The sequence below is a fragment of the Anomaloglossus baeobatrachus genome, chromosome 5 (assembly GCF_048569485.1).
Source record: "Anomaloglossus baeobatrachus isolate aAnoBae1 chromosome 5, aAnoBae1.hap1, whole genome shotgun sequence".
NCBI lineage: Eukaryota > Metazoa > Chordata > Amphibia > Anura > Aromobatidae > Anomaloglossus > Anomaloglossus baeobatrachus.
In genome coordinates, this window is record NC_134357.1 from 586,113,025 (window position 1) to 586,126,767 (window position 13,743).

Here is a 13,743-nt window from a genome sequence, read left to right on the forward strand (position 1 = left end):
TCCGCTCCGTACACATCATTTACACACACAGCCCCACTCCATATGTCATATACACATGACTCAATGCCCTTACACACACGGCTCTGCTCCATACACGTCATATACACATGGCTCCGCTCCGTACACACATGGCTCCGCTCCATAAATGTCGTACACACACGACTCCCCTCCATACACATTGTACACACACGGCTCCGCTTCGCACACACGCAGCTCTGCTCCCTATATGTCGTATACACACAGCTCCGCTCCATACATCTCGTACATACACGGCTCCTCTCCATACACCTTGTACACACACGGCTCCGCTCCGTACACACACAGCTCCGCTCCATACACCTCGTACACACACACACGGCTCCGCTCCGTACACCTTGTACACACACAGCTCCGCTCCGTACACATCATTTACACACACAGCCCCACTCCATATGTCATATACACATGGCTCAATGCCCTACACCTCGTACACAGACGGCTCCGCTCCATACATGTCATATACACATGGCTCCGCTCTGTACACACATGGCTCGGCTCCGTACACACATTGCTCCGCTCTGTACACACATTGCTCCGCTCTGTACACACATTGCTCCGCTCCATAAACGTCGTACACACACGACTCCCCTCCATACACATTGTACACACACAGCTCCGCTCCATACATCTCGTACACACACAGCTCTGCTCCTTACACACACGGCTCTGCTTAGTACACATACAGTTCCACTCCGTACACATCATAAACACGCGGCTCTGCTCCGTACTCCTCGTACATACACGGCTCCGCTCCGTCCACACATGGCCCCGCTCCGTATACATCGTGCACACACGGCTCTGCTCCGTACACGTCATATACACAAGGCTCTGCTCCGTACACCTCGTACACACGCGGCTCTGCTACGTACACCTCGTACACACGCGGCTCTGCTACGTACACCTCGTACACACGCGGCTCTGCTACGTACACCTCGTACACACGCGGCTCTGCTACGTACACCTCGTACACACGCGGCTCTGCTACGTACACCTCGTACACACGCGGCTCTGCTACGTACACCTCGTACACACGCGGCTCCGCTACGTACACCTCGTACACACGCGGCTCCGCTACGTACACCTCGTACACACGCGGCTCCGCTACGTACACCTCGTACACACGCGGCTCCGCTACGTACACCTCGTACACACGCGGCTCCGCTACGTACACCTCGTACACACGCGGCTCCGCTACGTACACCTCGTACACACGCGGCTCCGCTACGTACACCTCGTACACACGCGGCTCCGCTCCGTACACCTCGTACACACGCGGCTCCGCTCCGTACACCTCGTACACACGCGGCTCCGCTCCGTACACCTCGTACACACGCGGCTCCGCTCCGTACACCTCGTACACACGCGGCTCCGCTCCATACACCTCGTACACACACTGCTCCGCTCCGTACACCTCGTACACACGTGGCTCCGCTCCGTACACCTCGTACACACACGGCTCCGCTCCGTACACCTCATACACACACGGCTCCGCTCCGTACACCTCGTACACACACGGCTCCGCTCCGTACACCTCGTACACACGTGGCTCCGCTCCGTACACCTCGTACACACGCGGCTCCGCTCCGTACACCTCGTACACACGCGGCTCCGCTACGTACACCTCGTACACACGCGGCTCCGCTACGTACACCTCGTACACACGCGGCTCCGCTACGTACACCTCGTACACACGCGGCTCCGCTACGTACACCTCGTACACACGCGGCTCCGCTCCGTACACCTCGTACACACGCGGCTCCGCTCCGTACACCTCGTACACACGCGGCTCCGCTCCGTACACCTCGTACACACGCGGCTCCGCTCCGTACACCTCGTACACACGCGGCTCCGCTCCGTACACCTCGTACACACGCGGCTCCGCTTCGTACACCTCGTACACACGCGGCTCCGCTCCATACACCTCGTACACACACTGCTCCGCTCCGTACACCTCGTACACATGTGGCTCCGCTTCGTACACCTCGTACACACGCGGCTCCGCTCCATACACCTCGTACACACACTGCTCCGCTCCGTACACCTCGTACACATGTGGCTCCGCTCCGTACACCTCGTACACACACGGCTCCGCTCCGTACACCTCATACACACACGGCTCTGCTCCGTACACCTCGTACACACACGGCTCCGCTCCGTACACCTCGTACACACACGGCTCTGCTCCGTACACCTCGTACACACACGGTTCTGCTCCGTACACCTCGTACACACTCGGCTCTGCTACATCCACACTGTAAACCCCTCCTGACCCCACACATAAACTTCCCCTCATCCAGCACCATGACAACCAGCACAGCAGAGCCCTGCATACACTGAGGAGCTGATCATGTGACCCCCTGACTCCTCCCCTCCATGTGACATCATCACAGGTCCTGTAAGCACAGAGCAGCCATATATCTAGTGTGCGGCTCTGCAGGTGGAGGTAGGTGCAGGGTATTATATATCTAGTGTGCGGCTCTGCAGGTGGAGGTAGGTGCAGGGTATTATATATCTAGTGTGCGGCTCTGCAGGTGGAGGTAGGTGCAGGGTATTATATATCTAGTGTGCGGCTCTGCAGGTGGAGGTAGGTGCAGGGTATTATATATCTAGTGTGCGGCTCTGCAGGTGAAGGTAGGTGCAGGGTATTATATATCTAGTGTGCGGCTCTGCAGGTGGAGGTAGGTGCAGGGTATTATATATCTAGTGTGCGGCTCTGCAGGAGGAGGTAGGTGCAGGGTATTATATATCTAGTGTGCGGCTCTGCAGGTGGAGGTAGGTGCAGGTTATTATATGTCTGGTGTGCGGCTCTGCAGGTGGAGGTAGGTGCAGGGTATTATATATCTAGTGTGCGGCTCTGCAGGTGGAGGTAGGTGCAGGGTATTATATATCTAGTGTGCGGCTCTGCAGGAGGAGGTAGGTGCAGGGTATTATATATCTAGTGTGCGGCTCTGCAGGTGGAGGTAGGTGCAGGGTATTATATATCTAGTGTGCGGCTCTGCAGGTGGAGGTAGGTGCAGGGTATTATATATCTGTGTGCGGCTCTGCAGGTGGAGGTAGGTGCAGGGTATTATATATCTAGTGTGTGGCTCTGCAGGTGGAGGTAGGTGCAGGGTATTATATATCTAGTGTGCGGCTCTGCAGGAGGAGGTAGGTGCAGGGTATTATATATCTAGTGTGCGGCTCTGCAGGTGGAGGTAGGTGCAGGGTATTATATATCTAGTGTGCGGCTCTGCAGGTGGAGGTAGGTGCAGGGTATTATATATCTAGTGTGCGGCTCTGCAGGTGGAGGTAGGTGCAGGGTATTATATATCTAGTGTGCGGCTCTGCAGGTGGAGGTAGGTGCAGGGTATTATATATCTAGTGTGCGGCTCTGCAGGTGGAGGTAGGTGCAGGTTATTATATGTCTGGTGTGCGGCTCTGCAGGTGGAGGTAGGTGCAGGGTATTATATATCTAGTGTGCGGCTCTGCAGGTGGAGGTAGGTGCAGGGTATTATATATCTAGTGTGCGGCTCTGCAGGTGGAGGTAGGTGCAGGGTATTATATATCTGTGTGCGGCTCTGCAGGTGGAGGTAGGTGCAGGGTATTATATATCTAGTGTGTGGCTCTGCAGGTGGAGGTAGGTGCAGGGTATTATATATCTAGTGTGCGGCTCTGCAGGAGGAGGTAGGTGCAGGGTATTATATATCTAGTGTGCGGCTCTGCAGGTGGAGGTAGGTGCAGGTTATTATATATCTAGTGTGCGGCTCTGCAGGTGGAGGTAGGTGCAGGGTATTATATATCTGTGTGCGGCTCTGCAGGTGGAGGTGGGTGCAGGGTATTATATATCTAGTGTGCGGCTCTGCAGGTGGAGGTAGGTGCAGGGTATTATATATCTAGTGTGCGGCTCTGCAGGTGGAGGTAGGTGCAGGGTATTATATATCTAGTGTGCGGCTCTGCAGGTGGAGGTAGGTGCAGGGTATTATATATCTAGTGTGCGGCTCTGCAGGTGGAGGTAGGTGCAGGGTATTATATATCTGTGTGCGGCTCTGCAGGAGGAGGTAGGTGCAGGGTATTATATATCTAGTGTGCGGCTCTGCAGGTGGAGGTAGGTGCAGGGTATTATATATCTAGTGTGCGGCTCTGCAGGTGGAGGTAGGTGCAGGGTATTATATATCTAGTGTGCGGCTCTGCAGGTGGAGGTAGGTGCAGGGTATTATATATCTAGTGTGCGGCTCTGCAGGTGGAGGTAGGTGCAGGGTATTATATATCTGTGTGCAGCTCTGCAGGTGGAGGTAGGTGCAGGGTATTATATATCTAGTGTGCGGCTCTGCAGGTGGAGGTAGGTGCAGGGTATTATATATCTAGTGTGCGGCTCTGCAGGTGGAGGTAGGTGCAGGGTATTATATATCTAGTGTGCGGCTCTGCAGGTGGAGGTAGGTGCAGGTTATTATATATCTAGTGTGCGGCTCTGCAGGTGGAGGTAGGTGCAGGGTATTATATATCTGTGTGCGGCTCTGCAGGTGGAGGTAGGTGCAGGGTATTATATATCTAGTGTGCGGCTCTGCAGGTGGAGGTAGGTGCAGGGTATTATATATCTAGTGTGCGGCTCTGCAGGTGGAGGTAGGTGCAGGGTATTATATATCTAGTGTGCGGCTCTGCAGGTGGAGGTAGGTGCAGGTTATTATATATCTGTGTGCGGCTCTGCAGGTGGAGGTAGGTGCAGGGTATTATATATCTAGTGTGTGGCTCTGCAGGTGGAGGTAGGTGCAGGGTATTATATATCTGTGTACGGCTCTGCAGGTGGAGGTAGGTGCAGGGTATTATATATCTAGTGTGCGGCTCTGCAGGAGGAGGTAGGTGCAGAGTATTATATATCTAGTGTGCGGCTCTGCAGGTGGAGGTAGGTGCAGGGTATTATATATCTAGTGTGCGGCTCTGCAGGTGGAGGTAGGTGCAGGGTATTATATATCTGTGTGCGGCTCTGCAGGTGGAGGTAGGTGCAGGGTATTATATATCTAGTGTGCGGCTCTGCAGGTGGAGGTGGGTGCAGGGTATTATATATCTAGTGTGCGGCTCTGCAGGTGGAGGTAGGTGCAGGTTATTATATATCTAGTGTGTGGCTCTGCAGGTGGAGGTAGGTGCAGGGTATTATATATCTGTGTACGGCTCTGCAGGTGGAGGTAGGTGCAGGGTATTATATATCTAGTGTGCGGCTCTGCAGGTGGAGGTAGGTGCAGGGTATTATATATCTAGTGTGCGGCTCTGCAGGTGGAGGTGGGTGCAGGGTATTATATATCTAGTGTGCGGCTCTGCAGGAGGAGGTAGGTGCAGGGTATTATATATCTAGTGTGCGGCTCTGCAGGTGGAGGTAGGTGCAGGGTATTATATATCTAGTGTGCGGCTCTGCAGGAGGAGGTAGGTGCAGGGTATTATATATCTAGTGTGCGGCTCTGCAGGTGGAGGTAGGTGCAGGGTATTATATATCTAGTGTGCGGCTCTGCAGGTGGAGGTAGGTGCAGGGTATTATATATCTAGTGTGTGGCTCTGCAGGTGGAGGTAGGTGCAGGTTATTATATATCTAGTGTGCGGCTCTGCAGGTGGAGGTAGGTGCAGGGTATTATATATCTAGTGTGCGGCTCTGCAGGTGGAGGTAGGTGCAGGGTATTATATATCTAGTGTGCGGCTCTGCAGGTGGAGGTAGGTGCAGGGTATTATATATCTAGTGTGCGGCTCTGCAGGTGGAGGTAGGTGCAGGGTATTATATATCTGTGTGCGGCTCTGCAGGTGGAGGTAGGTGCAGGGTATTATATATCTAGTGTGCGGCTCTGCAGGTGGAGGTAGGTGCAGGGTATTATATATCTAGTGTGCGGCTCTGCAGGTGGAGGTAGGTGCAGGGTATTGTATATCTGTGTGCGGCTCTGCAGGTGGAGGTAGGTGCAGGTTATTATATATCTAGTGTGCGGCTCTGCAGGTGGAGGTAGGTGCAGGGTATTATATATCTAGTGTGCGGCTCTGCAGGTGGAGGTAGGTGCAGGGTATTATATATCTGTGTACGGCTCTGCAGGTGGAGGTAGGTGCAGGGTATTATATATCTAGTGTGCGGCTCTGCAGGTGGAGGTGGGTGCAGGGTATTATATATCTAGTGTGCGGCTCTGCAGGAGGAGGTAGGTGCAGGGTATTATATATCTAGTGTGCGGCTCTGCAGGTGGAGGTAGGTGCAGGGTATTATATATCTAGTGTGCGGCTCTGCAGGTGGAGGTAGGTGCAGGGTATTATATATCTGTGTGCGGCTCTGCAGGTGGAGGTAGGTGCAGGTTATTATATATCTAGTGTGCGGCTCTGCAGGTGGAGGTAGGTGCAGGGTATTATATATCTAGTGTGCGGCTCTGCAGGTGGAGGTAGGTGCAGGGTATTATATATCTAGTGTGCGGCTCTGCAGGTGGAGGTAGGTGCAGGGTATTATATATCTAGTGTGCGGCTCTGCAGGTGGAGGTAGGTGCAGGGTATTATATATCTAGTGTGCGGCTCTGCAGGTGGAGGTAGGTGCAGGGTATTATATATCTAGTGTGCGGCTCTGCAGGTGGAGGTAGGTGCAGGGTATTATATATCTAGTGTGCGGCTCTGCAGGTGGAGGTAGGTGCAGGGTATTATATATCTAGTGTGCGGCTCTGCAGGTGGAGGTAGGTGCAGGGTATTATATATCTAGTGTGCGGCTCTGCAGGTGGAGGTAGGTGCAGGGTATTATATATCTAGTGTGCGGCTCTGCAGGTGGAGGTAGGTGCAGGGTATTATATATCTAGTGTGCGGCTCTGCAGGTGGAGGTAGGTGCAGGGTATTATATATCTAGTGTGCGGCTCTGCAGGTGGAGGTAGGTGCAGGGTATTATATATCTAGTGTGCGGCTCTGCAGGTGGAGGTAGGTGCAGGGTATTATATATCTAGTGTGCGGCTCTGCAGGTGGAGGTAGGTGCAGGGTATTATATATCTAGTGTGCGGCTCTGCAGGTGGAGGTAGGTGCAGGGTATTATATATCTGTGTGCGGCTCTGCAGGTGGAGGTAGGTGCAGGGTATTATATATCTAGTGTGCGGCTCTGCAGGTGGAGGTAGGTGCAGGTTATTATATATCTGGTGTGAGGCTCTGCAGGTGGAGGTAGGTGCAGGGTATTATATATCTGTGTGCGGCTCTGCAGGTGGAGGTAGGTGCAGGGTATTATATATCTAGTGTGCGGCTCTGCAGGTGGAGGTAGGTGCAGGTTATTATATATCTAGTGTGCGGCTCTGCAGGTGGAGGTAGGTGCAGGGTATTATATATCTAGTGTGCGGCTCTGCAGGTGGAGGTAGGTGCAGGTTATTATATATCTAGTGTGCGGCTCTGCAGGTGGAGGTAGGTGCAGGGTATTATATATCTGGTGTGCGGCTCTGCAGGTGGAGGTAGGTGCAGGTTATTATATATCTAGTGTGCGGCTCTGCAGGTGGAGGTAGGTGCAGGTTATTATATATCTAGTGTGCGGCTCTGCAGGTGGAGGTAGGTGCAGGGTATTATATATCTAGTGTGCGGCTCTGCAGGTGGAGGTAGGTGCAGGGTATTATATATCTGTGTGCGGCTCTGCAGGTGGAGGTAGGTGCAGGGTATTATATATCTAGTGTGCGGCTCTGCAGGTGGAGGTAGGTGCAGGGTATTATATATCTCGTGTGCGGCTCTGCAGGTGGAGGTAGGTGCAGGGTATTATATATCTAGTGTGCGGCTCTGCAGGTGGAGGTAGGTGCAGGGTATTATATATCTAGTGTGCGGCTCTGCAGGTGGAGGTAGGTGCAGGGTATTATATATCTAGTGTGCGGCTCTGCAGGTGGAGGTAGGTGCAGGGTATTATATATCTAGGGTGCGGCTCTGCAGGTGGAGGTAGGTGCAGGGTATTATATATCTAGTGTGCGGCTCTGCAGGTGGAGGTAGGTGCAGGGTATTATATATCTAGTGTGCGGCTCTGCAGGAGGAGGTAGGTGCAGGGTATTATATATCTAGTGTGTGGCTCTGCAGGTGGAGGTAGGTGCAGGGTATTATATATCTAGTGTGCGGCTCTGCAGGTGGAGGTAGGTGCAGGGTATTATATCTAGTGTGCGGCTCTGCAGGTGGAGGTAGGTGCAGGGTATTATATATCTAGTGTGTGGCTCTGCAGGTGGAGGTAGGTGCAGGTTATTATATATCTAGTGTGCGGCTCTGCAGGTGGAGGTAGGTGCAGGTTATTATATATCTGTGTGCGGCTCTGCAGGTGGAGGTAGGTGCAGGGTATTATATATCTGTGTGCGGCTCTGCAGGTGGAGGTAGGTGCAGGGTATTATATATCTAGTGTGCGGCTCTGCAGGTGGAGGTAGGTGCAGGGTATTATATATCTGTGTGCGGCTCTGCAGGTGGAGGTAGGTGCAGGGTATTATATATCTAGTGTGCGGCTTTGCAGGTGGAGGTAGGTGCAGGGTATTATATATCTGTGTGCGGCTCTGCAGGAGGAGGTAGGTGCAGGGTATTATATATCTAGTGTGCGGCTCTGCAGGTGGAGGTAGGTGCAGGGTATTATATATCTAGTGTGCGGCTCTGCAGGTGGAGGTAGGTGCAGGGTATTATTTATCTGTGTGCGGCTCTGCAGGTGGAGGTAGGTGCAGGGTATTATATATCTAGTGTGCGGCTCTGCAGGTGGAGGTAGGTGCAGGGTATTATATATCGCCTCCATACTCCGCGGCGCTGTACACTATTATCACCGTCACGCTCTCTATAGACTTTCCTCACACTCGCGGTCAGTGTTGGCCTCGGATGGCAGAGTCCCTCCTGTAACACTGACTCTGGGGGGCTGCTCAGCTCCGGGCAGATGTCCCCTTCCCCTCAGTCACATATTTCCCGCTGCTTCTATATAAGAATACACTGGACAGTTCGGTAAATGATGATTGGATCCTTTATAGCGAATCAAGTGTATTGTGGCAACTACTGCTCATATATAGGGGTCGGGGTCCATTCCTGCAGAGGGGCCACCCGGGAATTCTCCGCTCCTCCTGTGGGCCAGTCCGAGGTTGACTGCGTTTCCAATTTTACATCTGATAAATCGACTTTCTCTGATGCTTCGTGTTTCGCCCATTATTAAGAATGTTTGTCCCTTCGCATCGGGCAATTCTTCATTTGTGCATTTTATTATTTGTCTGTGTCTATAGTCATTTGAGTAGTATTTCTAAATGACACCATTCACTTTACTGTGTAATGTGCTAAAGAGGAACCAAATTCAGGGACATTTTTGAAAAAAACAAAACAAAAACGCAGTTTGGCCTTTGACATGTATATTTGGGGGGTGTTTACCGTTGAGTAAAATTGTCCTCGCTTCATAACATCACTACGGTTACCATGATAGCTATGTTAGAACGCTTTTTATATTTTTCTATTAATTTGTGGTTAGAAAGAATCAAAACTTTGTCAAATAAATTAGTCGTGCTTTTTTTGTTATTTTTCCTGATTTAGAACCTGTTTTTTTAACTTGTTGAATTATTTTTGTTCAAACTATTTTAGGACACAAACAACATTTTAACCCCTTCACGACCTATGACGGATACATCCGTCATGGTGCCCTGGTACTTAAAGACCCATGACTGATATATCCGTCATGGCGAAATCGTGGCCCCAGAGCCCCGGTGACCACGATCGGTGTGCAAAAACTGGAGATTCGGGAAGGAGAGGACCTGTACCTGACTTCAGGAGGGGTGGTGTCTCCTCCCCGGACCTACGGAGGCTGTGATTGGCTGAGCGGCGTTTGTCAGCCAATCACAGCCAGTGTAATGTTTCTGCCATTCATTGAAAATGGCTGAAACATTGAAACCCAGCTATGATCAGTGCAGCTATAGCACTGCTCATTGGCTGGAGCAGGGTGGGCTTTGCTGCACACTCTCCCAGCTCTGATTGGAGAGATCGGCCTTGTGACCGATCTCTCCAATCACCGTTCTGTTCTGGGACTGGTGATCTGTAGGTGAACGCTCTCCCCAGCTTCTCCGTCTGTGGAAGCTGAGGAGAGCGATCCCTGTGGGTGCCCAAAGGTAAGTTACTGCCCCCGATCCACCGCTGTTCCTGATCATCCACCGCCGCAGCCACTACCCCAGCTTATGCGCCGCCCTCCATATGCTGCGCCCATGCATCGCCGCTGCTCTGCTCCTTCTTCTGCCACCCTGCATCTGCCGTCGCTCCCCCCTGCATCTGCCGTCGCCCCCCCCTGCATCTACCGCCGCCAACCCCCATCTGCCACTGCCCCCATGCATCAGCCACTGCTCCCTGCATCTACCTCCACTGTCCCCCATCTGGCACTGCCCCCCTGCATCAGCCACTACCCCACTGCATCAGCTACTGCCCCCTGCAACTGCCACTGCCCCCCTGCATCTGCCGCCACACTCCATCAGCCGCTGCGCCCCTCCCCGATCTGCTTCCCGCACTCTCCCTTCCTATTCATCTGCTGCCTCCTCTCCCCCTCTCGGATCTGCTGCCTCCTCCATCTGCTGTGATCCTTTTGCCTACATCCATCCTGTAAGGTAGCTATCCCCAATCTCACCTCCCACTCCCCTTCCACCCTGCCCCCATCCTCTGCCGCTCCTGCATCCATTGCGCCCTCTCCCATCCTCTTCCGCTCTTCCATCCGCCGCGCCCTTTCCCATCCTCCGCCGCTCCTCCATCCGCCGCGCCCTTTCCCATCCTCCGCCGCTCCTCCATCTGACGCGCGCTCTCCTATCCGCCGCCGCTCCTCCATCTGACGCGCCCTCTCCCATCCGCCGCCGCTCCTCTATCCTCCGCACTCACTCCCATCCTCCATCCATCCTTTTTTCCATCCCACCTAGTCCTCCCCCCCCTTTTGCAGCATGTCCCCCCCCTTTTACAGCATGTGCGTGCGTCCTGATTTTTTTTCTGTAAACTAAGAAAGAAATACAAATAAACTTAGTTTAGGGCCAGTAAAATAATACTGTAGTAAGCCTCAACTACAGTATTTTTTACTGATTATTGTAAGGGTCAGCCCAGTGCCACACATGAGAGTGATGTACGAGTCTCGCATCGCATCATCCGGCACGTTCGCTCTCTTCCAGACAGGAGTGTGCGGCTGTGCCGGATGATGCGATGCAAGATTCGTGCATCGCTCTCATGTGTGGCATTTGCCTTAGTGTCAGTTGCAGGCGCTCATTTTTTATTTTTTTTTTTACTGACGTCCATATTTTTTATTTCGACAAACTAATATTTTTTTGTATGGGGGGTCTAGTTTCCAAAATTGGGTCTCATGTGGGGGAGCTTCACTGTTTCGGCACATCAGGGGGATCTCCAAATGCAACATGGTGTGGCTAACAATTCCAGCTAATTTTCCATTTAATAAGTCAAAAGATGCTCCTTCCCTTGGGCACACGGCAGAGCTCCAAAACAGTAGTTTTCTGCCATATATGAGGTATCAGCGTACTCAGGACAAATTGCCCAACACATTTTGTGGTCCATTTTATCCTGTTAAACCTGTAAAAAAATTAAAAAATTGAGCCTAAAATAACATTTTTGTGGCAAAAAAAGTACTTTCTTTTTTTGGCTCAATGTACAAAGCATGTGAGGGTTCAAAGTGCTCATTTCCCCATCTAGATTTATGCCATGGGGGGGGTGTCTAATTTCCAAAATGAGGTCATTTGTGGTGGAGCTCCATTGTTTAGGCACTTCAGGGAATCTCCAAACGCAACATGGCATCCGCTAATGATTCCAACCAATTTTGCTCTGAAATGGCGCTTTTCTTCAGAGCCCTGCCATGTGCCCAAACAATTACTTTCCACCACATATGAGGTATCTGTGTACTCAGGAGAAATTGCACAATACGTTTTATGGTGCATTTTTTCCCTGATACCCTTGTGGAAAAAAAGCTACCTGGTTGAATTAACAATTTCGTGGTAAAAAAAAAATATATATTTTCATGGCTGAACATTCTAAACCTTTGTGAAGCCTCCAGGGGTTCAAAGTGTTCACTAAACATTTAGATAAATTCCATGAGGGGTCTAGTTTCCAAAATTGGGTCACTTGTGGGGGAGCTCCAATGTTTAGGCACCTCAGGGGGTCTCCAAACGCAACATTGCATCCGCTAATTATTCCAGACAATTTTGCTTTCATAAATTCAAATGATGCTCCTTCCCTTCCGAGCCCTGCTGTGCGCCCAAACAATTGATTTCCCTCACATATGAGATATCGGTGTACACAGGAGAAATTGCACAATTAATTTTATGGTGTATTTTTCCTGATACCCTTGTGAAAATGCTAAATTTTATGGCTAAACTAACATTTTTGTGTAAAAAAGTATAATTTTAATTTTTTCCTTCCACATTGCTTTGGTTGCTGTGAAGCTCCTAAAGGGTTAATAAACTTCTTGGATGTAGTTTTGAGTAGAGTGAGGAGTGCAGATTTTAGAATGGGGTCACTTTTGGGTATTTTCTGTTACCGAGGCCTATTAAAGTCACTCCAAATGTGATGTGGTACCTAAAAATGTATTTTTGTAAATTTTGTTGGAAAAATTGCTGATGAACTTTGAACCCTTCTAACTTCCTAACAAAAAAAAAAATTGTTTCGAAAATTGCGCTGGTGTAAAATAGACATGTGGGAAATGTTATTTAGTAACTATTTTGTGTGACATATCTCTCAGATTTATGGCCATGAAATTTCACATTTTGAAAATTGCGAAATTTTCAAAATTTTCACCAAATTTCCATAATTTTCACAAATAAATGCAAAACATATAGTCCTAAATTTACCACTGACATGAAGTACAATATGTCCCGAAAAAACAATGTTAGAATCGCCAGGATCCGTTGAAGCATTTCAGAGTTATAACCTGTCAAAGTGACACTGCTCTTACAGACCTGTTATTTTTTCTACTACTCTGCACTCATTACCTGTATTAATTGCACCTGTGTGACCTCGTTACCTGTATATAAGAATCCTGTCCACACACCCAGTCACACTCCAACCTCTCCACCATGACCAAGACCAAAGAGCTATCTAAGAACACCAGGATCAAAATTGTAGACCTGCACAAGACTGGGATGGGCTACATGACAATAGACATGCAGCTTGGTGAGAAGGCAACAACTGTTAGTGCAATTATTAGAGAATGGACCGGGGCTTCTTGCAAGATCTTGCCTCATGGGGTAAGGATGATTCTGAAAGATGTCAGGAATCAGCTTAGAACTCCACTGGAATACCTGGTCAATGACCTAATAACAGCAGGAACCATAGTCTCAAAGATTACCATTAGTAACCATTAGTAACACACTACACCGTCCTGGATTAAAATCCCCCTGCTCATGCCAGCTCATGTCCAGGCCTGTTTGAAATTCTCCAAAAACCGTCTGGATGATCCAGAGGAGGCATCGGAGAAGGTCATGTGGTCATATGAGACCAAAATAGCACTTTTTGGTATCAACTCCACTCGTCGTGTTTGGAGGAAGAAGGATGAGTACAACCCCAAGAACATTGTCCCAACCATGAAGCATGAAGTAAAACGCTGTCCAGCGCTCCGGAGTGAAGGATTTTCCCAGCAGGTTTAAGATTTCCAAGTTTTATTTTCACAATATGCGCTTATGAAATGACGATTTACATCATGGGCGAGACATCCTCTATACAGAGGAGAGGAGAATATGACAAGGACATACAACCATGAAGCATGAGGATGGAAACATGATAATTAGGGGGTTGCTT

The 13,743-nt window shown here is 50.4% G+C and overlaps 1 protein-coding gene across 1 annotated transcript in view; it reads left to right on the top strand.

The window, feature by feature from the left end:
* LOC142313150 (uncharacterized) overlaps positions 1-13,743 on the top strand; it is a 219,894-nt gene that overhangs the window by 131,822 nt on the left and 74,329 nt on the right. The window lies entirely within an intron of this gene.